The 23,754-nt window shown below is 31.7% G+C and overlaps 1 long non-coding RNA gene across 1 annotated transcript; it reads right to left on the bottom strand.

Moving 5' to 3' along the window:
- Positions 1-1,224: 1,224 nt before the first annotated feature.
- Positions 1,225-23,417, bottom strand: LOC134250239 (uncharacterized). Its single transcript, XR_009988448.1, has 4 exons — positions 23,289-23,417; positions 1,820-1,895; positions 1,571-1,672; positions 1,225-1,338 (listed from the first exon to the last, which is right to left on the bottom strand). It is a non-coding gene; the product is annotated as an uncharacterized LOC134250239 (long non-coding RNA).
- Between the last annotated feature and the right edge of the window lie 337 nt (positions 23,418-23,754).

Here is a 23,754-nt window from a genome sequence, read left to right as displayed (position 1 = left end):
AATCATTTTTTCCTAAGTGCAAAATCCAAAGTGTTAAATAAGGTGCATTTGTCCTTTTAAAATGTACTGTTTGTATATCATAATTATTTGAACATGTGTTAAGATAGTTACATGTACCTTCTGTGCGGTAGAAGTGAAAAAAGAGTTTTTGTTTCCTTGCAAGGGGCATAATTAACCAGCCGAAATTAAAAATTAGATATATTCTACCTAAGCTTTGATATAAGTAATTTTTTGGATTATTTAGGTGTTATAATTTCTTGTGATTGATATTATTGAATCTCCTAATAGAAACGGACATAATGTGTATCAATGTACAAATTTTTCAAACTAAATGTTTGCCATATGGCTGTGTTTCCGTAAAATCTTACAAGTTATGGTCAGCCATATGTATAAACCTCTTTTTCTTGTTAAACCCTGCAATGACCTTTCCAAACCATGACAATTGCAAATGTTTCGTACAAATGATTCCTGCCGATCAGACGTAAGTGAGATTCATCTTCTTTATATAATTTTTGATGCATAGGTAAACGTAGGTTAAAAATGCAACTTCCGTTTTGAAAGATATGCATTATTAAACGAAGCGATATAAAATTTATTAAAATTCAAAACAGTCAACGTGGTAGATTTTTTCATTAATGACAATCAATTAATGCGGTTCAAACACCTTGCAAAATATAAATTGAATTATTATCCACAGCAGGAAATATAGAAAATTTCACTATAATAGTAAATACCACTATTTTCGCGACACCTTATTTTCGCGAACCTGTTAATGTATTGTACTTAGCGAACAAAATTTTCACGAATTGTGGTGAGAGACTGCTAATAAGTCAACGAGGAATACTATTATAATGAGAATCAATTTTAAGAACAATCGCCCAATTACCCGAAAATATATTTTCGCGAATAAAAAGTGATTTACAGTATTCTGAATGTTTAATTAATATTAGATTAATTTTCAGAAAGAAATGGTTTTAACAGAATAAAAAAGAGTCGGATAAGATGAAGTTATCTACCAAAATAGTGTATATATAAGGATAAGCTACTCCAATTTAATAGCATTTATCATTGTTTATCTCCAACATTAATTGCAAATACAATGATGGTGCTTTGAAAATAGGTTATACATCTGAACCGTAATACCGAAATCGCATATTTAAATGCATCTTGGATATAACATTAACTTTTCTCGAAAATATAACTTTGTAAGACATGATTAAAAATGATGTTTATTATAATACACATTTGATTCACAGTAAACATTCATGGATCTATCTTCATCGACAGCATGCATTGTATGACCTTAACAAAGCATTTCGTTTGCGCCGCTTTCCATATCTGTAATGATGTTTTAAAATTCTTAATGGAAGGAAGAAAAAATGAGCATATATATTCGACAAGAAATAAAAATCCTTTTCTGATTGACTTCTTTTCAATTTCTTATCCGTTATTAAATTTACCCTTTTTTATTTCGGGGGATACAATTTTTTTTTAAATGTTTCTAAGTTCAACTAACGATCCCATCATTTATTGCATTATATGGTATATATTCATATATTTTTTTACTTACAGAATGAGATCCTTGTATCGACAATTTATATGAGCACATGTATTCCCTGCCTTGGCCAGTAAAGCAGGTAATGTTAAGTCTGCTACATATCTTTTATCATATCTTAAAACAAGAAAAAAAATTGATTAAAAACTGCGTTATTCCTGAACAGTTAAGATGATGACATATCATAAAACGGTTTTTAAATTCCTTAACTATGAATATAATGGTTGATTTTTTTTAAAATTGAGAATAAAAATTCTTGAATACCTAGGGATCCATGCAGTATGAATTCTGACGAAAAGGAGAAAGAAAACAAAACACACGTGGATACTAGGGTACATCCCTGAAAAACAAAATGTCAATCAGTAAAATAAATTGTAGCAGATGTATCATATTTACTGACACCAAGAGTACACAACGTTTAGTTATTAACTGCATAAAATGATATCAGGTGTTTACACCCATGTTAAGAGGTAATTAAAAGAAAAAGTTGAACAGGAGAAGGTTTTCATTTCATAGCTATAGTTCATATAACATAAAGTGCACGGTGTGGACGAAAAATTGGTTTAAAGGGACATGGACTTCTTGTAGTTATGTTCCCAAACGAAGTTGGGGAACATAATTTTTACTCTGTTTCTTATTATTATTAGGTCTTTCCACCTTTCTGTTTTGAAATGCTTCTGTTTTTTATTATTCTATTTCTCACCTTATGTTTTGACACCGTTAGAAAAAAACTTTATAGTTCATGATACTGGATATTTAAAGTTATTCCGAAAAATGACCCCCATGTTTTAACTTGGACCCCTTATGCAGTTATTTTAACCGTTAAGCTTGTTATCGCTACTCCTCCGAAACCGTAAACCGTAGAGATTTAAAACCTTCACCATTGTCTTCAACTAATTTAGGAGGATTTTCAATATATTCATTGAAAGTTTTCTTTGACCCCTTCAATGAGTAACTGCCCCTGAAAGTTTATAAATTTTATAAAAAACTAAAAATTTTCAAAACGAGAAGTCGTAGAGACATGAAACCAACTCCATCAGTTTCATTGACCTTTGACCTTCAAATTCATTTCAAGGTCATACCAAATATGAGGAATAAATTTCTTTTAATAGCTCTTATATCCTTAAACATATACAATCTATCTTCTCTCTGTGATATGCACTCTAAATACTCTTGTGAAGATTTCATTCTTGTCCCCTTAGATTGACCTTTTTAAAAGTTATTGCCCCTTGTGCGAAAAACCTTGTTATCGCCTCCTTGAAACCATAGACACTATAAGCATTTTTCACAAATGTCTTAAGGGTCTTTAGGCCTAATTCATCGTATAAGTGCGAAAGGATCTGATGGACTCCTTATATGAATTATTGCCCTTTAACATCTTTGTACTTACTATTAAACCTTATTCTTGAAAAGTATAAGTCGTAGAGGCATGGGGTTCAATTGCATTTTGACCCTTGAAAAGATTTTTAAGGTCAAAGGTCAAGGTACTATTTTTTTTTTAAATTTTTTATTTCTTCTTTATTTATCCTTTTAAGAAAAATTTTGTTTTCTTATTCATATTTAATTTTAAATTGATATAAAACAGAATTGAAATTCAAAGAAGGTGGAAAGACCTATTGTTCTTTGAACAGTAATATTAAGGTTTCCGTTTCAACGGAAGACCTTATAGTGATTCTACTGTTTTTTCTTATTATTAAGGTCTTCCGTTTCAGACGGAAGACCTTATAGTGATTCTACTGTTTCTTCTTTTTCTTTTTCTTTTTCTTATTATTTTTTTTTCCCCTTTTTGTTTTTAACGATTTCTCAGAGATGCCGGGATAGATATCTCGTGAAATTTTAAATGAGAGAGAGTAAAAATATCTTTCAAATGCAGTTTTCAGTTTTTCAAAATTCACTTCCGGTCGTCAGATATTTCCGATTTCCGCTTTTTTCAAAAAAGTTTTGTCCGAGTCATATCTCAGAATCGGTAAGAGATTATGACAAACTTATATGAATAATAGATCTTGATAAGTAGGCAAAACCAATCGGGTTAAGATGTTCTTGGATTCCAGTCATCACAGGAAGTGATCAAAGAAATCGAAAATTTGAAATTTTTCTTTTTTGAAACTTTTTTGCATCACATTATAGCATTTTATTTGTAGTTTCGAAATATGTCAGTCCCACCGAAAACAAAAACGACAACTTCCGGTTTTAAGAGAAAAACTGCATATTTTCAGTATTTTTCTCTCCCTTAAATATTTTTTATACATGAGGTATTTGTAATGATTTATGGATATGTTATTGAGACTGCAAATGTCTACAGTAACGTCAAACATCTTTGTAAAATTCACTTCCGGCCGCGTGATTTCCTGTCCCCAAAATGTTAAGTTATCATAGCTAGATGTCGTAAATGGTGAAAGATTAAGACACCAAACTTAATCAAGTGATATATCGTGATGAGTAGGCAAAACCCGTTAGACAAAGATCGTCCGCCGTCACTTCCGGTCGTCACAGGAAGTGATCAAAGAAATCGAAAATTTCAACTTTTCTTTTATGAAACTTTTTTTGGCATCACATTTTAGCATCTTATTTGTAGTTTCGAAATGTATCAGTCCCAACGGAAACAAAAATGTCAACTTCCGGTTAAAAGAGAAAAACTACATAATTTGAGTATTTTTCTTTCCCATAAATATTTCTTATAGTTAAAATATTTGTAATGATTTTTGGATATGTTATTCAGACTGCAAATGTCTACAGTAATGTCTAATATCTCAGTAAAATTCACTTCCGGTCGCGTGACTTCCTCTCCTCAAAATCAGAAGTTATCATTGCTACACTGTAGATCTCGTTAACGGTAAGAGATTAAGACACTTAAGTAATAGGGATGGTAATTTGATGAAGACAAATCCTTTGAGTTTAAGATCGTACCGCCGTCACTTCCGGTTGTCCCAGGAAGTAATCAAATAAATCAAAATTTTAGACTTTTCTTTATGGAATCTTTCTTAGTATTACCTTATAGCATCTTACTAGTAGTTTCGAATATGTCGGTCCCATTAAACAAAAACGACAACTTTCATGAGAGAAAAAATGAAATTGAAGTTTCTTACTATCCCATAAATATCTTTTATAAAAAGACTATTTGAAATGATTTTGGACATGTTAAGAGAAATGTCTAGAGAAACCTCAAAATGAACCCTTTGACCCTTACTAAAAAGTAATAAAGAAATATTCATTACCTTTATCTAGATTCAGCTTCAAGGTGATTATCTCAATTTTAACTCTCTCTCTCTCTCTCTCTCTCTCTCTCTCTCTCTCTCTCTCTCTCTCTCTTTGATGACCTTGACTTTTTACCTTGATAAATGACCTTGTACTTTGGCCCCAAAGGTCACGATCAAGCTTAAGATCGTGGAGGTATTGCAACTTGCAATATTCTCACCCTTCTCTAAAAAAAAAAAAAAAAAAACAATCAGCAGCAACGTAGAGAAAATGTCTTCAAGCCAAACGGCACGAAATATTGACATGAGATTCAGAATAAAAGCAAGAAGAGACCCGAAAGAAATTGTCCTGATAGTTTTAAGGTGAGTCTCTAAACTATAATGAAATTGTAGTGAATATCGGCAAAATCTGCATTTTTTTTTCTGTCTGAAATTTAGTTTTTGCTGAGCATAAACATTAATTAAAGATCGGCTATTGCTACCATTGTTGTTAATATCATTCGATTCTTCTGCTCTATTACGACATTTTAATACCAAGTATTCTTGCTTTCTTGGGTGTATGGAATTTATTTCAATTTTATTTAGATTTAAATATGAATCAACGGAATCTTGAAAATGGCGATTTTTCATATCAATTAAATTTCCACGCAATTTAGATAGGTTAAATCAATTGCAGTTACCCCGCTTGATATGATATGGTGTTGAAAAAATGCCCATGACTCACTCACTGTTTTTCCGGGATTTTCAATTTCCTCTGCAACTGACCACGTGTATTACTTTCGCTTTTACAACTCTGTATATGCTAAGTGTCATTGCTTCACTGCAAATGTGTCCCATAATTATTCTAATCAATTTCCTACATACAATATCACATCAAACAGCCAATATCTCAGGTTTTTAAGAAATTTGAAACTATTTCTTTCACTTCGAAACTTCCTTCAACCTTAAAATAATAAGCTTACAAAATACCTTAAATGTTGTGGAATTTGGTGGTTCAGTGGTTAGCATGTCCGCTCTCATATTAATGGTTTTCGGATATAGATGGAGGAATTTTATTTTTTTTTTTTTTTTTTTTTTCATTTTTTTTTTTTTTTTAAATAGAAAAATATCCTTCTTACACATACATAGAGGAGAACGGAAGACCTTATTTGTTGCTGTAGCAACAAGAGTTTCTAGTTATTATTATTATTTTTTTCCCCTTTTGAAATTTCTTTTTTTGACGATTTCTCAGAGATGACTGGATAACCTCCAAATTTTCAGGGATGATAGAGAGTAAAAATATCTCTCAAATGCAGTTTTCAGTTTTTCAAAATTCACTTCCGGTCGTCAGCTATGTCCGATTTCCGCTTTTTCAAAAAAAATTTGTCCCATCATATCTCAGAAACGGTCAGAGATGACCATTTATATAGTGAAGATCTGATAAGTACAAAACCATTTGGGTTAACACAGTCCGCCGTTTTTCACAGGAAGTGATCAATACATGAAATCTAAAATTTCAACTTTTCTTTTATGAAACTTTTTTTGAATCACATTATAGCATCTTATTTTTAGTTTCGAAATATATCAGTCCCACCGCAAACAAAAACGACAACTTCCGGTTATGAGAGAAAACCTGCATATTTGGAGTATTTTTCTTTCCCATAAATATTTTTTATAGATAAAGTATTTGTAATGATTTTTGGATATGTTATTTAAACTGCAAATGACTAAGTTACGAAATATCTTTGTAAAATTCACTTCCGGTTGCGTGATTTTCTGTCCTCAAAATGAGAAGTTATCAAAGCAAGATCTCGTAAACGATAAGAGATAAAGACACCAAACTTATATTAGTGGTAGATCTTGATAAGTAGGCAAATTCTGTTGGGATAATATCGTACTTCCGATCGTCACAGGAAGTGATAAAAAAAAATCAAAATTTTTAACTTTTCTTGCATGAAACATTTTTTGCATCACATTATAACATCTTATTTGTATTTGTGAAATATATCAGTCCCTCTGGAAACTAAAACGACAACTTCAGGTTATAAGAGAAAAACTACATAATTTGTGTATTTTTCTTTCCCATAAATATTTTTTATACATAATTTTTGTAGTGATTTTTAGATATGATATAATGTTTACAGTAACTCTCAAATATCTTTGTAAAATTCAAATTTTTTGTCTTCAATATGAGAAGTTATACAAAGAGATTCATAATAGATGGACACGCCAAACTTGAATGAGTAATAGATCTTGATAAGTAAAGAAACTCATAAGGGTTAAGATTGTTCGATTTTAACAGGAATGATCAAAGAAATCAAAAATTTCAGCTTTTCTTTTAATACTTCTGATATATATTTGCATCTTATTGGTTGTTCTGATATATGTCCGTCCCACCAGAAACAAAAACATAACTTCCGGTATGAGAGAAACTGCATAAATTGTCATATATGTAAATATCTTTTATACTATTTGAAATGATTTTAGAACATGTATTCAGACTGCAAATGTCTACTCTACAAATATCTGTTAAAAATTATTTGGTAAAAATTATTTTCTATCTCAAACTGAGTAGTTAACATAGCCAGATCTTGAAACACATCATGACACTTAACTTATATGAATAATAAACCTTGAAGAGTGAACAACAGATATAGGGATAAATGTCTCCACTTCCGGTCGTCACAGGATGTGATTTGAAAAATCGAAAATTCCATTTTTTCTTTCCAATTTTTTTTTTCATGCATCTAATTAGTATTTTGAAATATGTTACCAAAAAAAAAAAGTTCATGCATTTATAAGAAATAAAACAACACCAAAGAAAAGGTCAAATTGGAAAAGTATTGCTTACATATGCCACATAAGCTTGACCTTTGACGATTTTGACCTTGACCCTTACCCAAGGTTATTTTTTTATATTTAGCTCACAGCTTCAGAAGTGTAAAAGTCGAGTTTAAAAGGTTTTTGAAAGACCTTTGACCTCCGGACCTTTGACCGCATTGACCCAAAGGTCACAATCAGCTCCGTGGGGATGTTTACATCTCTCACTTTAACAAATGCTTTCAAATCAGTAGTACAGTTCAAACGACGCCACAGATCGATGAAATTTAATATAGAAGACACATTGTCCTGAGCACACAGTGAGTCTCTGAAGTATATAATGAAATTATGAGTATCGGCAACAACTTTTTTTTCTGGATGAAATTTAGGTGCTGATGAGCATGAAAATTAATTAAAGCTTGTATTGGGTATTTCTTCACTTGTTGTCAAACATGCGATTCTCCTGCTCAAATACGAAATTTTAATACCAAGTATTCTTGATCTTCTTTGTATGTAGAGTTTATTTCAATTTTATTTACATTGAATATTAATTGAATGAATCTAGGAAATAGCGATTTTTCCCTACCAAATCAATTTCTACGCAATTTAGATAGCTTAGATAAAGTGCAGTTACCTCGCTTTGAACAGCGTGGTGTAGAGAAAATGTCCATGACTCACATGTATGAGATGTTTTGACCTATGACCTTGAAGAGTAGGTCAAGGTCATTGGAAAACTAGAGAAATTGTCGATTTAAGCCTAAAATCCAATGACCTTGACCTTTGACCTTGACCCCTTAATAAAGTAATAAAGAAATATTCATTACCTTTATCTAGATTCAGCTTCAAGTGTTAATCTCAAGTATATCTCTCTCTCTTTTTTGGATGACCTTGACCTTGATAAATGACCCCCTATTGATCCAAAGGTCACAATCAAGTTTAATGTCGTTGTAAAACTCTTCCTCAACAAATGCTATATCCCCCACCCCCCTCCTTTCTTAAAAAAAATCAACAGCAGTATAGAGAAAATGTCTACAAGTCAAACGACACGATATATCGACATAAGATTTGGAGTAAAAGCAAGAAAAGACCTTAAAGAAAGTGTCCTGAGAGTTTTAAGGTGAGTCTCTAAAATATAATGAAATTCTAGTGAAAATCGGCAAAATCTGCATTTTTTTTTCTGTCTGAAATTTTGTATTGCTGAGCATAAAAATTAATTAAAGCCAGTACTGGCTATTTCTGCAATTTTTGTTAATATCATTCGATTCTCCTGCTCTATTACGACATTTTAATACCAAGTACTCTTGCTTTCTTTAGTGTATGGAATTTATTTCAATTTTATTTGGATTTAATATTAATAGAATGAATCTTGATTTCATTTGAAATTTGATTTTCTTTTTCTAGAATAACACAATCCCACGAAATAGCGACTTTCAGCATAGTAAAAAGAATTACACGTTTCTTCCCTGTGTTTCCCATCTAGAATTACATGTTTGGAATTTTATTTATACTACTTACATTGAATTTCATGCCTATTTCGGTCAGGAATGTTAAAACCCGAACCCGATTCTGTTTTCCTTTTCCATAATTACAAACTGCCTTGCATCTCTCGCTCATGTTTCTCACATGCTCTTAAATAATTTATCGCCATTCATTTCAAACATAAAACAACTCAAATCGGATATTTTCAAACATCTCTTTAATACATGTATAATGCACATATGATGCAGGTACACATGGGACATTTCACAAGGTTTCCACTTACGCTTCCGTCTTGATGCGCAGATCAAATGCATGTTATTCATATTATTAGGTATATCGTAATTTTAATCAGACACTACCCCTTACGTATTAACTCGAAAACAATTCTTCAACGATCATTATACACCTAGGAGCGTGTTACAATGTTTTGAACGTGCTCTCTTTGTGATCAATAAATTTGTCCCGACTATATAATCTCTATTTAGAGTATATTTATACCAACTGCGAGCCCGATCTAAAATCCTAGAGAGAAATGAGAATTTTGCTGTTTTATTTATTTTCTTGCTTTTTTTCTATTTTTTCAGCCCAAATGATATTGAAATACTTAAAAAGGTGGAAAGGCCGATAATTGTTCACTGAACAATTAGGCTACTAGTTTATTATATGTCTGTCTTTTTTAAAATAGAAAAAAAAACATCCTGCATACAGATAAATAGAGGAGAACGGAAGACCTTCTTTGTTGCTGTAGCAACAAGAGTTTCTAGTTATTATTATTTTTCTTTTCTTCTTCCTGGGTACTTTTTTGTCGGGAATGATCTTGTAAACTGTTCGTCCGAGGTAGGTAAAACCTTTTTAGGGTAAGTAGACATGTTATGCAGATTTGCGGAATCAAGGTCATTTTGCGCGCACGTGCTTGCAAGAGCGCGCACATGCAACACTTGAAATAACCAATATAATAGATATAGTTGGAACTTTTCTATTGTAAAATGCTTTGAATGTCATAATGTAAGGATACATTAGTAGTATAGACAAGATGGCATGGTCAAAATAGCAAGATCTCACGCGCATGCACGTGCGCTTTGCTCTGATTGGCTGAAACTAAAGTCTCAGATTCTTATCTTGTCATAATCTTTTGAAATTTTGAACATGTTTATGAAGATCTACAGCATGATATATTAAAATTTTAATAAAAGCATGCGCATGCGCGCGTGCTAAATCATTGGCTAAAACTTTAAATGGCTATATCTCCTTTGAAATTTAAAACATAGTCATGCATTACGATATCCTAACATATGATATAGAAAATATTCATGAAATTACGCGCATGCACGTGTGCTGCAATCTGATTGGCTGAAACTTCAAATGGCTGTAACTCTCTTGTTTTTCAACCAAACAGGATGGGATTTAGTTATAAATATACTCCTACAAGAAGGTGTAGTCATTATGCACGTGCTTGCACGTGAAATGAGTAAAATAAAAAGTACATTCGAATGAGTGCATTTTTTAATACTTTTGGATTAAATGCTATGATATTATTAAAATTTTAGATAGTGTAGACAAGATAATATGGTCGTTACGCACATGAACACGCGTGCAATGCCTATTTTTTAAAATATATTTTGTATTTTTCTTGGAAGACCTTGATTAAGTCTAAATTCCATAAAGTATTTCTTATTTAATAGAGATAACAGGGAAAATGGAAACCAAAAGGGAGTTGAGAGTTTGGGGAACATCTGAACGGTCCCCGTTACAATTAGCACTAGTTTTATCTAATTTTTATCTATCTGTTGAACTAATTTTTAATTTAGCTATCTGTTTTCGTCTGTCGTCGTATGTCGTTCGTAAACTTTTGAACATTTTTCTTCTCTGGAGCCACTGAACCAATTTTAACCATGAATTCTTTGAAAACCTTTTCCATTGCTCCTTAGTATTATGCCATGATCTTAGTATATATATTTATGATGAAGAAAGGTGCATTTAGTAAAATGGTCAATTTTATGTTCCCTGGGTCATATCGGGAGGGGGAGGGGATGGGGTTCACAGTACATAGTCTGAAGATAGAGTAATGCTTTGAAATCTGCTCTGTGGTATTAACCAACCATTTATTATGAAAAAAAAATTATGATAAAAATTTCCAAAATTTTGAAATGTGGCCCCACTTGCACTGTCACTTGCAAAACGGAAGTGACCTAATTTGAATTTGCTTCGATTTTGAATGTTCCCTTTGCGAAAGGATACTCCGCTTTGCAGTGCCCTTGTTCAAGTTATACCGTGGGCATGCATTCTTGTTATTTCTAAGATGTGGAAAAGAAATGGAGAAAACGATGTATTTTTTTGTATTTCATTTTCCACTTTATATGTATTTTATTTGCATTGTATTTCAATTGGTATAACCTCTATCTAAAGAGGAAAAAGATATATATCACAGTAAATATTATCCGAAAATAATAAGCTTAGCGGAATGAGTTTATTCAAATCGCGCAAAATCATTCTTAAGATTTGTATAACATTATCAATAATTCGTCTAGACAAAAAATGGTCAAATACTGATGATATCGAAATTAAATACTCTATGAATCAATGTGAGCAACTAGGCTTAGATATAATGTTCACTCCAAGTCTATTTCGTGACGAAAGATGAGAAAGGAAAGTCATCAAATGAATTCAGTAATTTCAATTTCAATGCAATAATAATTGATGACAGATTGTGTTCTTGGATAATAAACAAACGGTATTCAAACTTGAAAGCCATTTGAAACAATACAAGTTTAGCAGAGCAAGCATGGTCCAACATAAGCAAGGAAATATGACGATTGAAAGTTAAAATCTTCCCATTAAGCAGCAAGTTTGATTGTTAGATTACTATATATTTTTATGAATTACTGCATATGGACGACAAAAGCTGAAAACTAAAAGGTATAGATTCAAAAGTATTCAACTTTACCCCCGGGGCAAGGCCACACTATGGAATTCAGGTTTTACATTAAAATATATCGTTTTTTTTGGGGGGGGGGGTCTCCCCAAGAGTCGCTGGACGTAAAATACATGAAACAAAGAAGCATACTGGGGTAGTGCGGATTCGATTATTCTTTTTTGTTCAAGTCATGGCCCCCGTGAGAATGTTTGGGGGCTAGAGACAGTAGGGACTTAAAGTTTCACTTTAAAATAGACATATAAGAAATATATCTGAAAATCTTCTCAGGAACCACAGGACTTTATAATTTAAGCTTAAACTAATATCGAAGCTTCCTGAGATGGGCTAGTTATTGTAGCTTGTTTAAACTATGACCCTGTGCATATATATCAGACGGGGCAATAATAAAAATTATCCCTTTACCGCCCCTGCCCCTATAAGCACCCCCTTGGTCTTTTCCTATTGTTGTGAAATAAGGGCCCCCTGTACACTGTTGAAGAGAGTGAATTGAAATTAAGCTTGTTATTGTGTAACTCGTATGTAAAGTTTTCCTGAGAGGGAAAGATTTTTAGATTTAATCATTATGTATTACTTACATAGCAAAGTTATACAATTTTTAGTCGTTCTCCGACCCCCCCCCCCCCCCCTTTTTTTTGCAATTTTCTAAGTGCCCGGGGCGGTAAGTAGGGATTCTTATATAGAGAGAAATCAAATCTTAGAATACACTAAAGAGCAGATCCGTGATGTATCATAATAATGTGGAAGCTAAAGAGGTAATGTAGATTATTTTCACTTCGGTGACTCTATGTCTGTTTACGTATAGCTGGGATAGGACTATAACCTCCAAATTATTTTTTCATGGGATGTTATCTCATCCGGTCGATAAATATGTAAACTTCAAATCCACAAGTGTTTTTTGGTAAAAAGAAATATTCTACCTTCCTTACCATTTATTTATGAAGAGTGAGAATACAAACATTTTTAACACAGATGGCCTTTTTTTGCGAATGTGTTAATACATGAAGCTATATTAAGCGGATCTTAGTTGTTGAAACCAGAGCAACACTTTTGATCATGACCCTTGGGAGTTGGACATTCATTTGAGAGAATTCAATCTTCGCCATAAGCGGCCATACGGGGGCACCAGTGCCTTGTTTCGCTCTGTGACTTTCCATGTCAAATTACTGAATCCTGAAGACATTCAAAATTTTAAGTATTCCTGTATAATTTACAAGTTTGCAAAATAATATTTTAATCCTTTGTTACGAAATGCAAACTTACAGGTATACCCTAAAGAGAACAAGAAATAAATTAATTTTGATATTTTATGTTTTACGTATGTGTGTAATTACATCTTGCGTAATACTTACATAATTATAAGTACAAAAGCCAATTAAACGTTGTTGCTTGTGGGCGGTTAATCTTGTATATGAGATGCAATTTATAAGAAAATGTCAGCGCTCTAATTTTTCTTTGAAAAAAAAATTATATACAGACGAATTCATATACTGTCACGGAAGTCTGTCATTAATAAGACTATAATTGCTCTTTGCAATTGGTTGAACATGATTTTAACTACATACATACAGTGTAAATTTTATATAGACTTTCTTTTAAAGATATGTATGCCGTATTGGTGTTTTATTTTTAAAGAAATAAATACATGTATATATGGTGTCTCATCAAGTCATATATGTTATATACTTTCTGCAAGTAAGACAATTCCACTCCATCACTTTAAAAATTATGAAATATTATTTGGTAAAAATTATTTTCTCTCCTAGTCGGATGTTAAACCGCCTCTCATTGAAATATTCATGATCACATGATCTTGCTCACAGCAAACAATGGTCCAACCTCGTGAATGAGCCGAAAAGCAAACAAGACTCCAGTATTTAAACTCGATACATTCGTAAATTTGCCATGTAACTGGTTGAATTAGTTGTTGCTCAGTTACACTAGAAATTTAAAGTTCATGCATTTATAAAAAAAAAAAAAACAAACAAGAAAAAAAGACTTAAGTTGTACGTTTTATTTTAATTACCGCTATAATAATTCTCATGTGCATTGATTGTAGAACGTGCATTGAGTAGCATATTTTATGTTTCGAAGTTGTACACGTTGTAAACATTGTCAATACGTGAGCACACCACAGAGTTGGTTGTTTTTTGTACCGAGGAATAGTCACGTGAAATAGACTTTTCACAGACAGTACAGCACGGGGAAACTAAACAAACGGACCTGTACAATGGAGTGGGAAAAACTGTAATTTTTATCATTGTAATCATTTGTATGTAAATGTAAGCATGGGATTAGTAGATAATAATGTACATAATGCATTAAGCGTGTAAAAGTCGTGGGAAAATGCATTACGTCTGTCCGAGAGCGATTAAAAAAAGATTTTTTCGAAAAACACATGTAGTATTTTTTGTAGTAACCCATTCAATGCAACTCATTGATCTGATTGGTCAATTTGTCAATCACATTGTTTCTTCACTGAACAGAGTTTCCTCGACCACATGATTCTCGCGCTTCTTTACCTGCGCACATGCGCAGATCCAGCATAAACGTCAATTCTTCATAAATATGCATTAGAATATCGTGTTCTTTTCCCGACCAGTACTAATACCGAATAATATTTCGTCGAATTTGCAAGAACCTTTATATTTGATAGCTTATCATACTTCAGAAATTTTTATTTGGTTTCAGCTGTGCAAAAATACTGTTTAACACGGCATACATATCTTTAAATTTACGTGTTTATTCAAATTGTGACTATAATCAAAGTTTATTTATCATACCGATCATCATAGAAATCGGTCGAACAAACGAATACAATCTATTTTAAGGTATACCTTTACTCAGATGACTAAAAGTTCCACTGATAAGAACAAAATCCCACCTATTGCACATTTTACACTTATGATCCTTGTGTTAAATTTCATTTTCAAATAACTAGGTCAATGACCTACTTTTCATGTAGTGGCCCCTAAGTATTTCTCGGGAAGTACACTATGACCAATTTTTTCTCCACTCACAAAATATTATAAGCAACAGAACTCTTTTAATAAAGAAATATTGAAAAATATTGGGTCAGCGTTGCTTCATCTAAAGAAACGGTTAGAGTTTGGGCCATAAACTTGATAATTATTACAGTCCGAATTTCCTCTATCATATTTATATTTCCCCCCCCCCATGTTTAATACGCGAGTTTCGAGATTGTAACTCTCCTACCCTAGAGGCGCGAAAAGTATCCATTTCAGCATGGAGGTGGGACAGGTTGTTTCTGTATACAAACGTAAAATAAATGAACGATATTTATGGCTTTTAAAATTTAATAAATGTTATAGAAAGATTGTAATGTTTAGCAGTGATGCATTCATGATTTTATCAATTTATGTATATTTACAAATCTACTTTCAATTATAGGGTACTTGAAAACCGTCGTAGTCTTTATCAGAACCCCTGACCCTTGATTGTACAAACATTTTCTTAAAATTTTGGTGGGTTTTTTGGAGTTATAATGAGGAAAAGAATCAATGTGTCATTTAGATTGCCGAGTGTAATGATCAGATGATTTGTACCGTATTTATTAGAGGTCCATATCTGTTCCCTCGTCTAAAATTTCACTATATAATTTTTTTACAATTTCTTTGCTTTAAAAAAACGCCTTTACATTAATTTGGTTATTCCATAAAATCCTTACAATTTTGGTTATGATAAACTATATGCTCATTATATACTATGCACTGTCTGTTTACACACCAACGTTTATTTAATAGCGCGCCAAGGGAGATAATCTCGAAAGAAAATTTTCAAAGAATTCACTGAAATTTAAATATTTATACCTTAGGTTATTCCCACCCTAACACCAGATTAATATTATATTGGGTCAATGATCAAATTATTGAGAATTTTGGTAGAGTTTTTGTTCATATTTTTGAATTTCTTTCTTTCGCATTCAACAGTTTGAAATAATTTATGTCTTTAACACATATATTATTTGCAAAATGATTTTTAAAGATTGCATTTAATCTTTATATTGTGATTAAATTTGAAAATTTAGGCCCCATTTCCTTCTTGCATTACCATACATTGACTTGTTCTTGTATATTTTGTTCAAATAATAAAATATAGATTTTATATATTGCCAAATTTGGTTGATACATTAAGATCAATTTTTGATTTAACATATAATACTTTAGAAAATTTCCTGTTGTTTTCAAATGTTAAACGCACCTTAAGATGGTTCGACGAGCTTTTGAGCAGATTTTTGTCGGACGAAAACATGATAGCATCATTTTCACCTGAGTTTAAAATTTGGTGACCTATAAATGTAAAAAAAAAGCGATTAAATTCCAGTTATTGGTATTTGATTTCGATGAACGGTGTTGCAATAGTTACTAAACAATGTAATTACCTCGAATGGAATTCCTAACCAAGGCTTCTATCGGTTAGACCTAATATGTAAGCCAAACTACCAAGGAAGGCAAAATAAAACGTTATACCGAAGAAAATACGAGGTTAAATACATTGACAAAAGTAGTTCCTAGCGTCCATATGATTATATAGCAAATTTATATAAGCTCTTAGGAGGGGTTGAATTTATTTATTTATTTATTGCTTTTAAATTTCCAAACAATACATTATAATTCATCATGAAGTAAATAGTCTACGAGTATTTTGCATTGGCAATAAAAATCCTGTATCGGTTATCTGGTTCCTATGAAAAAAATCATTGAAGCGGATTGAAAATCATACTTAGTCTAGATATGTACCTCAATATTTACGAGCGCATGGGCGTCGGAAGCAAATTAAAAGTGAAAGTGTCTAATTGAAAGTGGTGGTGGTGGGGGGGGGGGGGGGGGCTAACCAACAGAAAAAGGTAAACCCCAATTTTCATTGCCTATATGATGTCTATCCTTGCAAAAAAAGTGGGGGTTCCGACGCCTATGCAAGCGTTTACGGAATAGTGCGGTTCATTGAAGTTAAATCAGACACACAGAATTTTGTATCTTATAGTTGTCTTACTATGCCATTTACACTGAAATCTACGAACACTTTAGGAGTAGCATTTTTGAAAAACTGTCTCCAGACGGATAGATAGCTAGACAGGCAGACGAACCGACGACGGAAACCTATTAGATAAGCTTTTCTGGCCCCAGGTTCATGAAACAGACATAGACTTCCGTCAAATTTTAATCGCCTGTAAAATGCTTATTAATTATTAAAATCAATCTCTACATTTGCAAAAAATAACACTTTTGTAAAGCAACACTTGAAAAAATATATATAGCTCAAATATATGTTCAAATTGGACTGCCGGACTTCTACAAAATCTAAGCAAAACATAAAAAAAAGTTGAATTTAGTTTATTATATGTTAAGTTATGAATGAAGAAAAACATTGAATAGTATTCACAATTTATGAGGAGGATTTATAAAAAGGTCTGCCAGAAAATAACTTTAATTTAAAAAAAAAAAAAGGATGTACACTGACATGAAACTAAAAATCGTATTTATCGTAATTATTCTTTGTGTAAAATCAATCGTAAAAGTTAATACTTATTTATTTACATAGATAATGAAACAACTATAATTATACAAGTTTGCGTATTTTGAACATTTTCATACATAATAGAAATATTGATGAAGTAGATCAAGTCTTTTTATGTAGATATTACTGCATGATGTGATAAGGTCAAATAAAATAATGACCCTTGAAAAGCTTCATTTTGTTCACAAAAAGGAGGTACCACAAAGTCCTATAATAAGTACTCATCACGTTTCATGAGTCATGAATGTATTGTTAATTAAAGGTTTTTCCAGAACGGGTGTTGCTAAAACGCGGAACGGAAAACGGAACGGAAAGCGGAACGGAACGGAAAACGGAAAATTAATGTCAAGCAAATAACCTAGATTTGATATAAATCACACATAAAAATCAATATTCATGATATAAAAGGCACCTTTAATGAAAATTATCGTAAAATACGATATATTCTTTTTTAGAATCTGACAAAATGCACAAAATTTCAACAATTTTAGCACATGTACACGCGATGTTCAATAAATATAGTCATATTTCAGAGATATGTACAGTACTAACTTATACTCAAATCCAGAGTATCCATCTGATGGTTTTGTTCAAATTAATTTTTTTTAAATAAAGTTCATTCATAAAGTTAACGAAAAATATGAAATAGGCGGAAGGAAAAACTACTAGTATGTACATACAGGTATCTGTAAAGACAAAAAAGCATAGCACCCGTTTTGACATTCAGATTACCGGTATGCATGCAGTGGCGTATCCAGGAACATGACTATAATCAGCTTGTGTTTATTAATGAGGGATTAAATATGCATAAGTTTACCGTTTCTGATAAAATTTGTGTATTTTGAATGATTTCATCTGAAAAAATATTTTCCGTTTTCCGTTCCGTTCCGCTTTCCGACACACAGTTTTGTATCTTATAGTTGTCTTACTATGTGCCATTACACTGAAATCTACGAACACTTCCAGAACGTGCTATTAAGGGATTAAGCTAGAACATTTGTACCCTGCCATGTACTTTGACAGAACTCTGATCATTACATGTACGATTAATTATTAAATAACATCTCCAGGAAATAAAGCAAATGACGATTATAAATAAATAAATGCAAATTAATTTCTTTGTACTTTGAATATCAAAATACAATGTTTTTCGGCAATGTACTGCTAACATGTACACAAAAATCTGTTTTATGTTACAGTATACTTCAGGTTAATTTAAAGGCATGCTTGTCTCAAGTCATGTAATTTGACATATATTCAATTGTACATATTAAGCAAAACATAAAAAAAGTTGAATTTAATTTATTATATGTCTTATGATTTAAGAAAAACATTTGTACTCACAATTTATGTTATATTTATAATAACCGTCGTGTCGCAATGGTTAGAGGATGTACACTGACATGAAACTAAAAATCGTATTTATCGTTATTATTCTTTGTGTAAAATCAATCGTAAAAGTTAATACTTATTTATTTACATAGATAATGAAACAACTATAATTATACAAGTTTCGTATTCCCAACATTTTCATACATAAGAAAAATATTGATGAAGTAGATCCTTCCGATTATTGAGACCTTTAATTTAAACAATATTTTATTCACAAAAAGATGTACCACAAAGGTCTTGAATAGGTTTCATGGGTCATGAATGTACTGTTAATTAACCTTTTTTCCAGAACGTCTATTAAGGGATTAAGCTAGAACATTTGTACCCTGCCATGTACTTTGACAGAGCTCTGATAATTACATGTACGACGTTACACATCTTTATTAATGAAATAAATATGCAAATTTACCGTTTCTGATAAAATCTAAATTTGAATTTAATGCAAATTAATTATATTTGTACTTTTCCGTTCCGTTCCGTTTTCCGTATCCGCGTATTTAGCAATACCCTTCCAAACGTGTATTAAGGGATTATGCTATTGCAATATTTTGCCATGTACTTTGACAGAGCTTTTCTGATATATTACATGTACATGACGAATTACACATCTAAGGAAATAAAAAAAATGTTCACGATATCTAAATAAATACAATGTTTGGAAATAAAGCAAATTAATTTCTTTGTACTTTGAATATCAAAATACAATGTTATTCGGCAATATACTCCTAACATGTACACAAAAATCTGTTTTATGTTACAATATACTTCAGGTAAATTTAAAGGCATGCTTGTCTCAAGTCATGTAATTTGACAATAATTCTACGTATTAAGATGACTGACCATGCACTTGGGTTTACTCGTAAGATTCTTGATTTAAGCTTTGTACTTCAGTATTATGTTATATTTATAATAACCGCGTGTCGCAATGGTTAGAGTGTCTGCTCTAGAGTCGCGAAGTAAGGAGTCAATCCATACGTCACGGGTTCGAATCCCACTTTCGGACGTAGTGATGGGTCCTTCCGATGAGACCTTTAATTTAAACAATATTTTATTCATTGATGTAATCGTGAATAGGATTGGGCAGCAGGCGCAGCCTATTTTAGCCCTCTCCCTAAGCAGGTCTTGCAGGCTGAAGGGCAGGACAAGTCGGCGCTGTATAAACGTCATTGCCTCGCAGGGACGTCAATCTTTATAAAAACAATTTTACCCGCTAAATACTGATATGATTTGACTCTTTTGTTGACTTTTTGGAGGATTTCTTATTTGCAGGTGTACACATAAAAAGGCGAATTTTAGCTAGAGTGATCGTAAGGAACAATTTGTGACGTTTGTTCCATCAAACTTATCACATACAATGTTTTATTTTCAAACTTAGCATATAATACGTGAAACTAAATAAAAAATTCTTTTTTGCTTTGATAAGGTATGTGTTAAATACTTTCAATTTGTTGAACCCTTAACCTTTTTGTTCAGTATATAGAAAAGTATAGTACCCTCCGTGGCATCGATATACTAAAATCTTTTTAGATTGTATGTATTTTTTGAAATAATGAAAGAATTTCAGTTATCAACAGTGCAGGTTATCATTTTAATGTCTTTATGAATTACAACTGTAAAATAAAGTCAAGGTTTTTCCAGAATTGATATGACAAGATTTAGCAAGGAGTACCTTGCCATGTACTTGAAAACGGCACTGACAATGACATTGTAACAATTCGCCATGAAAATTAACAAATGACATTATCTAAATAAATAAATGCAAATTAATTTCTGTGACCTTTAAATATCAAAATAAAACATGTTATAAATTTGACAATATATTTATTAAATGAAAACCAATAACCATTTACTTTCAATAAGCTATGATAATAAATTAATCAATGAAAGTCCTCGTAAGCGCAGATAATTTATTTTTTTAATCACTTCTGACAACAATTCTATTAATACATGTAATGATTTCTACTAAAAATCAATCGGAAATCCCGCATTTTTGGAGCAAACGTACGATGTTATACGCATCCTTTCTTTTTTCGTCAACAAATATTTGAATATTTCGATACATGTACTGCTACGTTAGAAATATTGTACTTCCATGGGTGCTGTTATCATGGTTATTCGATTTCTTTTGAGGATAAATCCTATGTGGAAATTTTACCCATAAAGAATTTGTCAGTACATTTATTGGTAAACAAAACTTTAAAAAGCTTATTTGATGACTAGTATTTGTTATAAAAGACACTTTAAAAAAAATCTGAAGAAAGAATTAAGCACAATTTTAACAGCTTTAGTTACAAGTATAGCTGAACAATGTCATATTTAATTGTTGATCAAGTTTACTACTATATTACATGTACTCCGGGTTTGTTGCCATGATGCTCTCAGTGGCGAACAGTCTTATCATTAGCTAAAACTAACACAACGGTTTTGGTGAATAAACATTTTTACTATCTTAAAGTGTTTTCAATTATTTTTTACTGTGATTTTCAAGACCGCGTGGCGCAACAGTAAGAGTGCCTGCTCTTACGTCGTAGTTCAAAACCCACTGCAGGACTTCGGATTTAGGAATTGATCCTCAGGTCGCAGATTCATATACCACCGCGGAGTGTAGGGACCGTTCTTCGGATGAGACCCCTTGTCGCAGTCTGATACTAAAGGTATGCTGGAACGAAAAAGGTCCCTCAGTGCTAATTCACAGTGTGGAGCTCCCAGAAAAAGGTTCCTCACTGCTAAATTACCCGGAGTGCCTAGCTCTCAAAATTGCAGCCCACCACTGCCAAGTAGTCTCAATGAATATGAGTGAAAATTCTCGGATTTGGGACGTAAAACAAAAAACAAATGTTTTAAATTAATATTTAAACGTTTTCTAAACGATAAAGAAGCACGTGGTAATATGACCGATTTACAGAAATTGAAACATAAGTTGAAAGTATTAATTTACGAATTAATGTAGAACATGTACTTAAACACACAACTTATCCAAGTTCAAAGAAAATCTATTTTTCACTATTCAGAATATTCTAAAATTTTTGTGAGGTATTTGGCTAACATACTTAATGGTAGTTATGAACTTGTCCCTTAATATTATACTTTCAGGAAAAATTAGTTGAATCTGATTTGTCGAGAAACGGTTGTGAAGGATCAGTTTTACCCGCTAAATAATGAAGCCACGCCCTTCAGCGTAGCAATAACCAACATTGCTTAACGACGGGTGATATTCCCCAAAAAAGTGACTGTGCAGAGATCCTCACTGTTTAACGGCCCCGAGTGTCTTTTAAAAAAAGGTCTAAAATTTGCATCAAAGAGGTTTAATTATGTTCTTAAGTTTTTTTTTTAAGAGTTACCTAACTCGTTATTGTTTGTAGTGTAATTTTGCTTATCTTCACAATGTCTTTTGACTCAATAAAATCCGAAAATGACTAATGGATAAACCATATCATTACATGAATGAAAACGAAGTTAAAAAATATGTTGGGGTCATCTTAGAAAGAAAACTTATTTCTAAAGAGGTCATTCTCGGTTTATGAGAAATTTCGATTTTTTTTATTTATAGTGCGTTGAATTTTCATACAAGTTGTACTCAAAGGAAAATGTAACGTGTTTATCTAGTATCCAGTTAACTATGATATCGAAGATATGTGTACTTTAAAAAGACTTAAGATTTATTACTTTAAAACTTGACATTGTGTACAAATTGCTTGATTTTAAATTATGTATTACTTTGGTAGTTGAGTATATCTGCATTAAAATATATCGTATCATTTCTAAAAGATTTCTTTATGAATAAAATTGGCTTTATTTTTGATCGACTATCCGTTTAGTCTAATTAGATTATGATAAATCAGTAAGTGGAGGACCATTTGGTTCTGAAGGATTTAATGGGGGGATTAAAAAAATCATAAGTGAAAAAATGCAAATTAAATTACATGTAATAAATAATAAATTTATCCTGTCTGGTACATTGCATCCCCCCTTTTCGGTATGATTTGTCTTTTTTTTCAGAAAAAATACGTTACCTGTTATTGATTACCTGAGCTATATGCAATGCACTTAAAAATTTAATTTAAATTTTAATTAATTTTATAATAATTTTTATATTTTATTATCATTTTATTATTATCTAGGAACTTTGAATTTCATTTTGTTAGAACCCAAGAACTTTTTTATCCAAATATTAAATGTTCCCCATAAATTTTGAAATATTTGATGTTAAAAAAATTCTCAACTAAATAATTAAACAAATCATAAATATTTTAACCCGCAAAAATCTAGTTTTTCTTAATCTAATTCATAGATTGAATCTTTAAAATTCATTTCATTTTTTTAAATGAACAACAATTAAATACGTGGTAGTAAAAATAGCAATTAATTATTTTTTAACATGTGTGTAAAATCTACTCACCGACTTTTTTGTCATGTAAAAAAAAATATCACTTCAACCAGTTAACATAGGAAAGCTCTTCACTGTTTTAAAATGTATGGATGATATTATTAGCGTCACAAAGGGATGGTTATGAATTCGTCTGCCGAAACTTCCTAAACCACTGTCTAATGACACGATTTGAGACCACGATGCGCATTATATAACGTTGATTTTCCATTAGCTCAAGAACCTTTGGAAGTATTGGACATTAACCATAAGGCACTGTTGAAATCACAATAGGTTTCCCATTAGGTATTATCTTCTAGTCTATTTGGATAAAATTCATGAATATAAAATTTTAAAGGTTATGTCACCATAAGCACAGGGAAAAGAAAGGGTACTATTAAATAGGGTTCTATCAAATCTGACACTTTCAAAGAAAAAAATGTGTTGTAAATCCTAAAGTTATAATGTTAGTTTAAAGTAACGGTTCACTTAAGATTTG

This window comes from Saccostrea cucullata, unplaced genomic scaffold (assembly GCF_032062105.1).
Source record: "Saccostrea cucullata isolate Sc308-1 unplaced genomic scaffold, CSIRO_AGI_Scuc_v1 ctg5075, whole genome shotgun sequence".
Lineage (NCBI taxonomy): Eukaryota > Metazoa > Mollusca > Bivalvia > Ostreida > Ostreidae > Saccostrea > Saccostrea cuccullata.
This window is presented reverse-complemented; position numbering and strand designations above follow the sequence as displayed.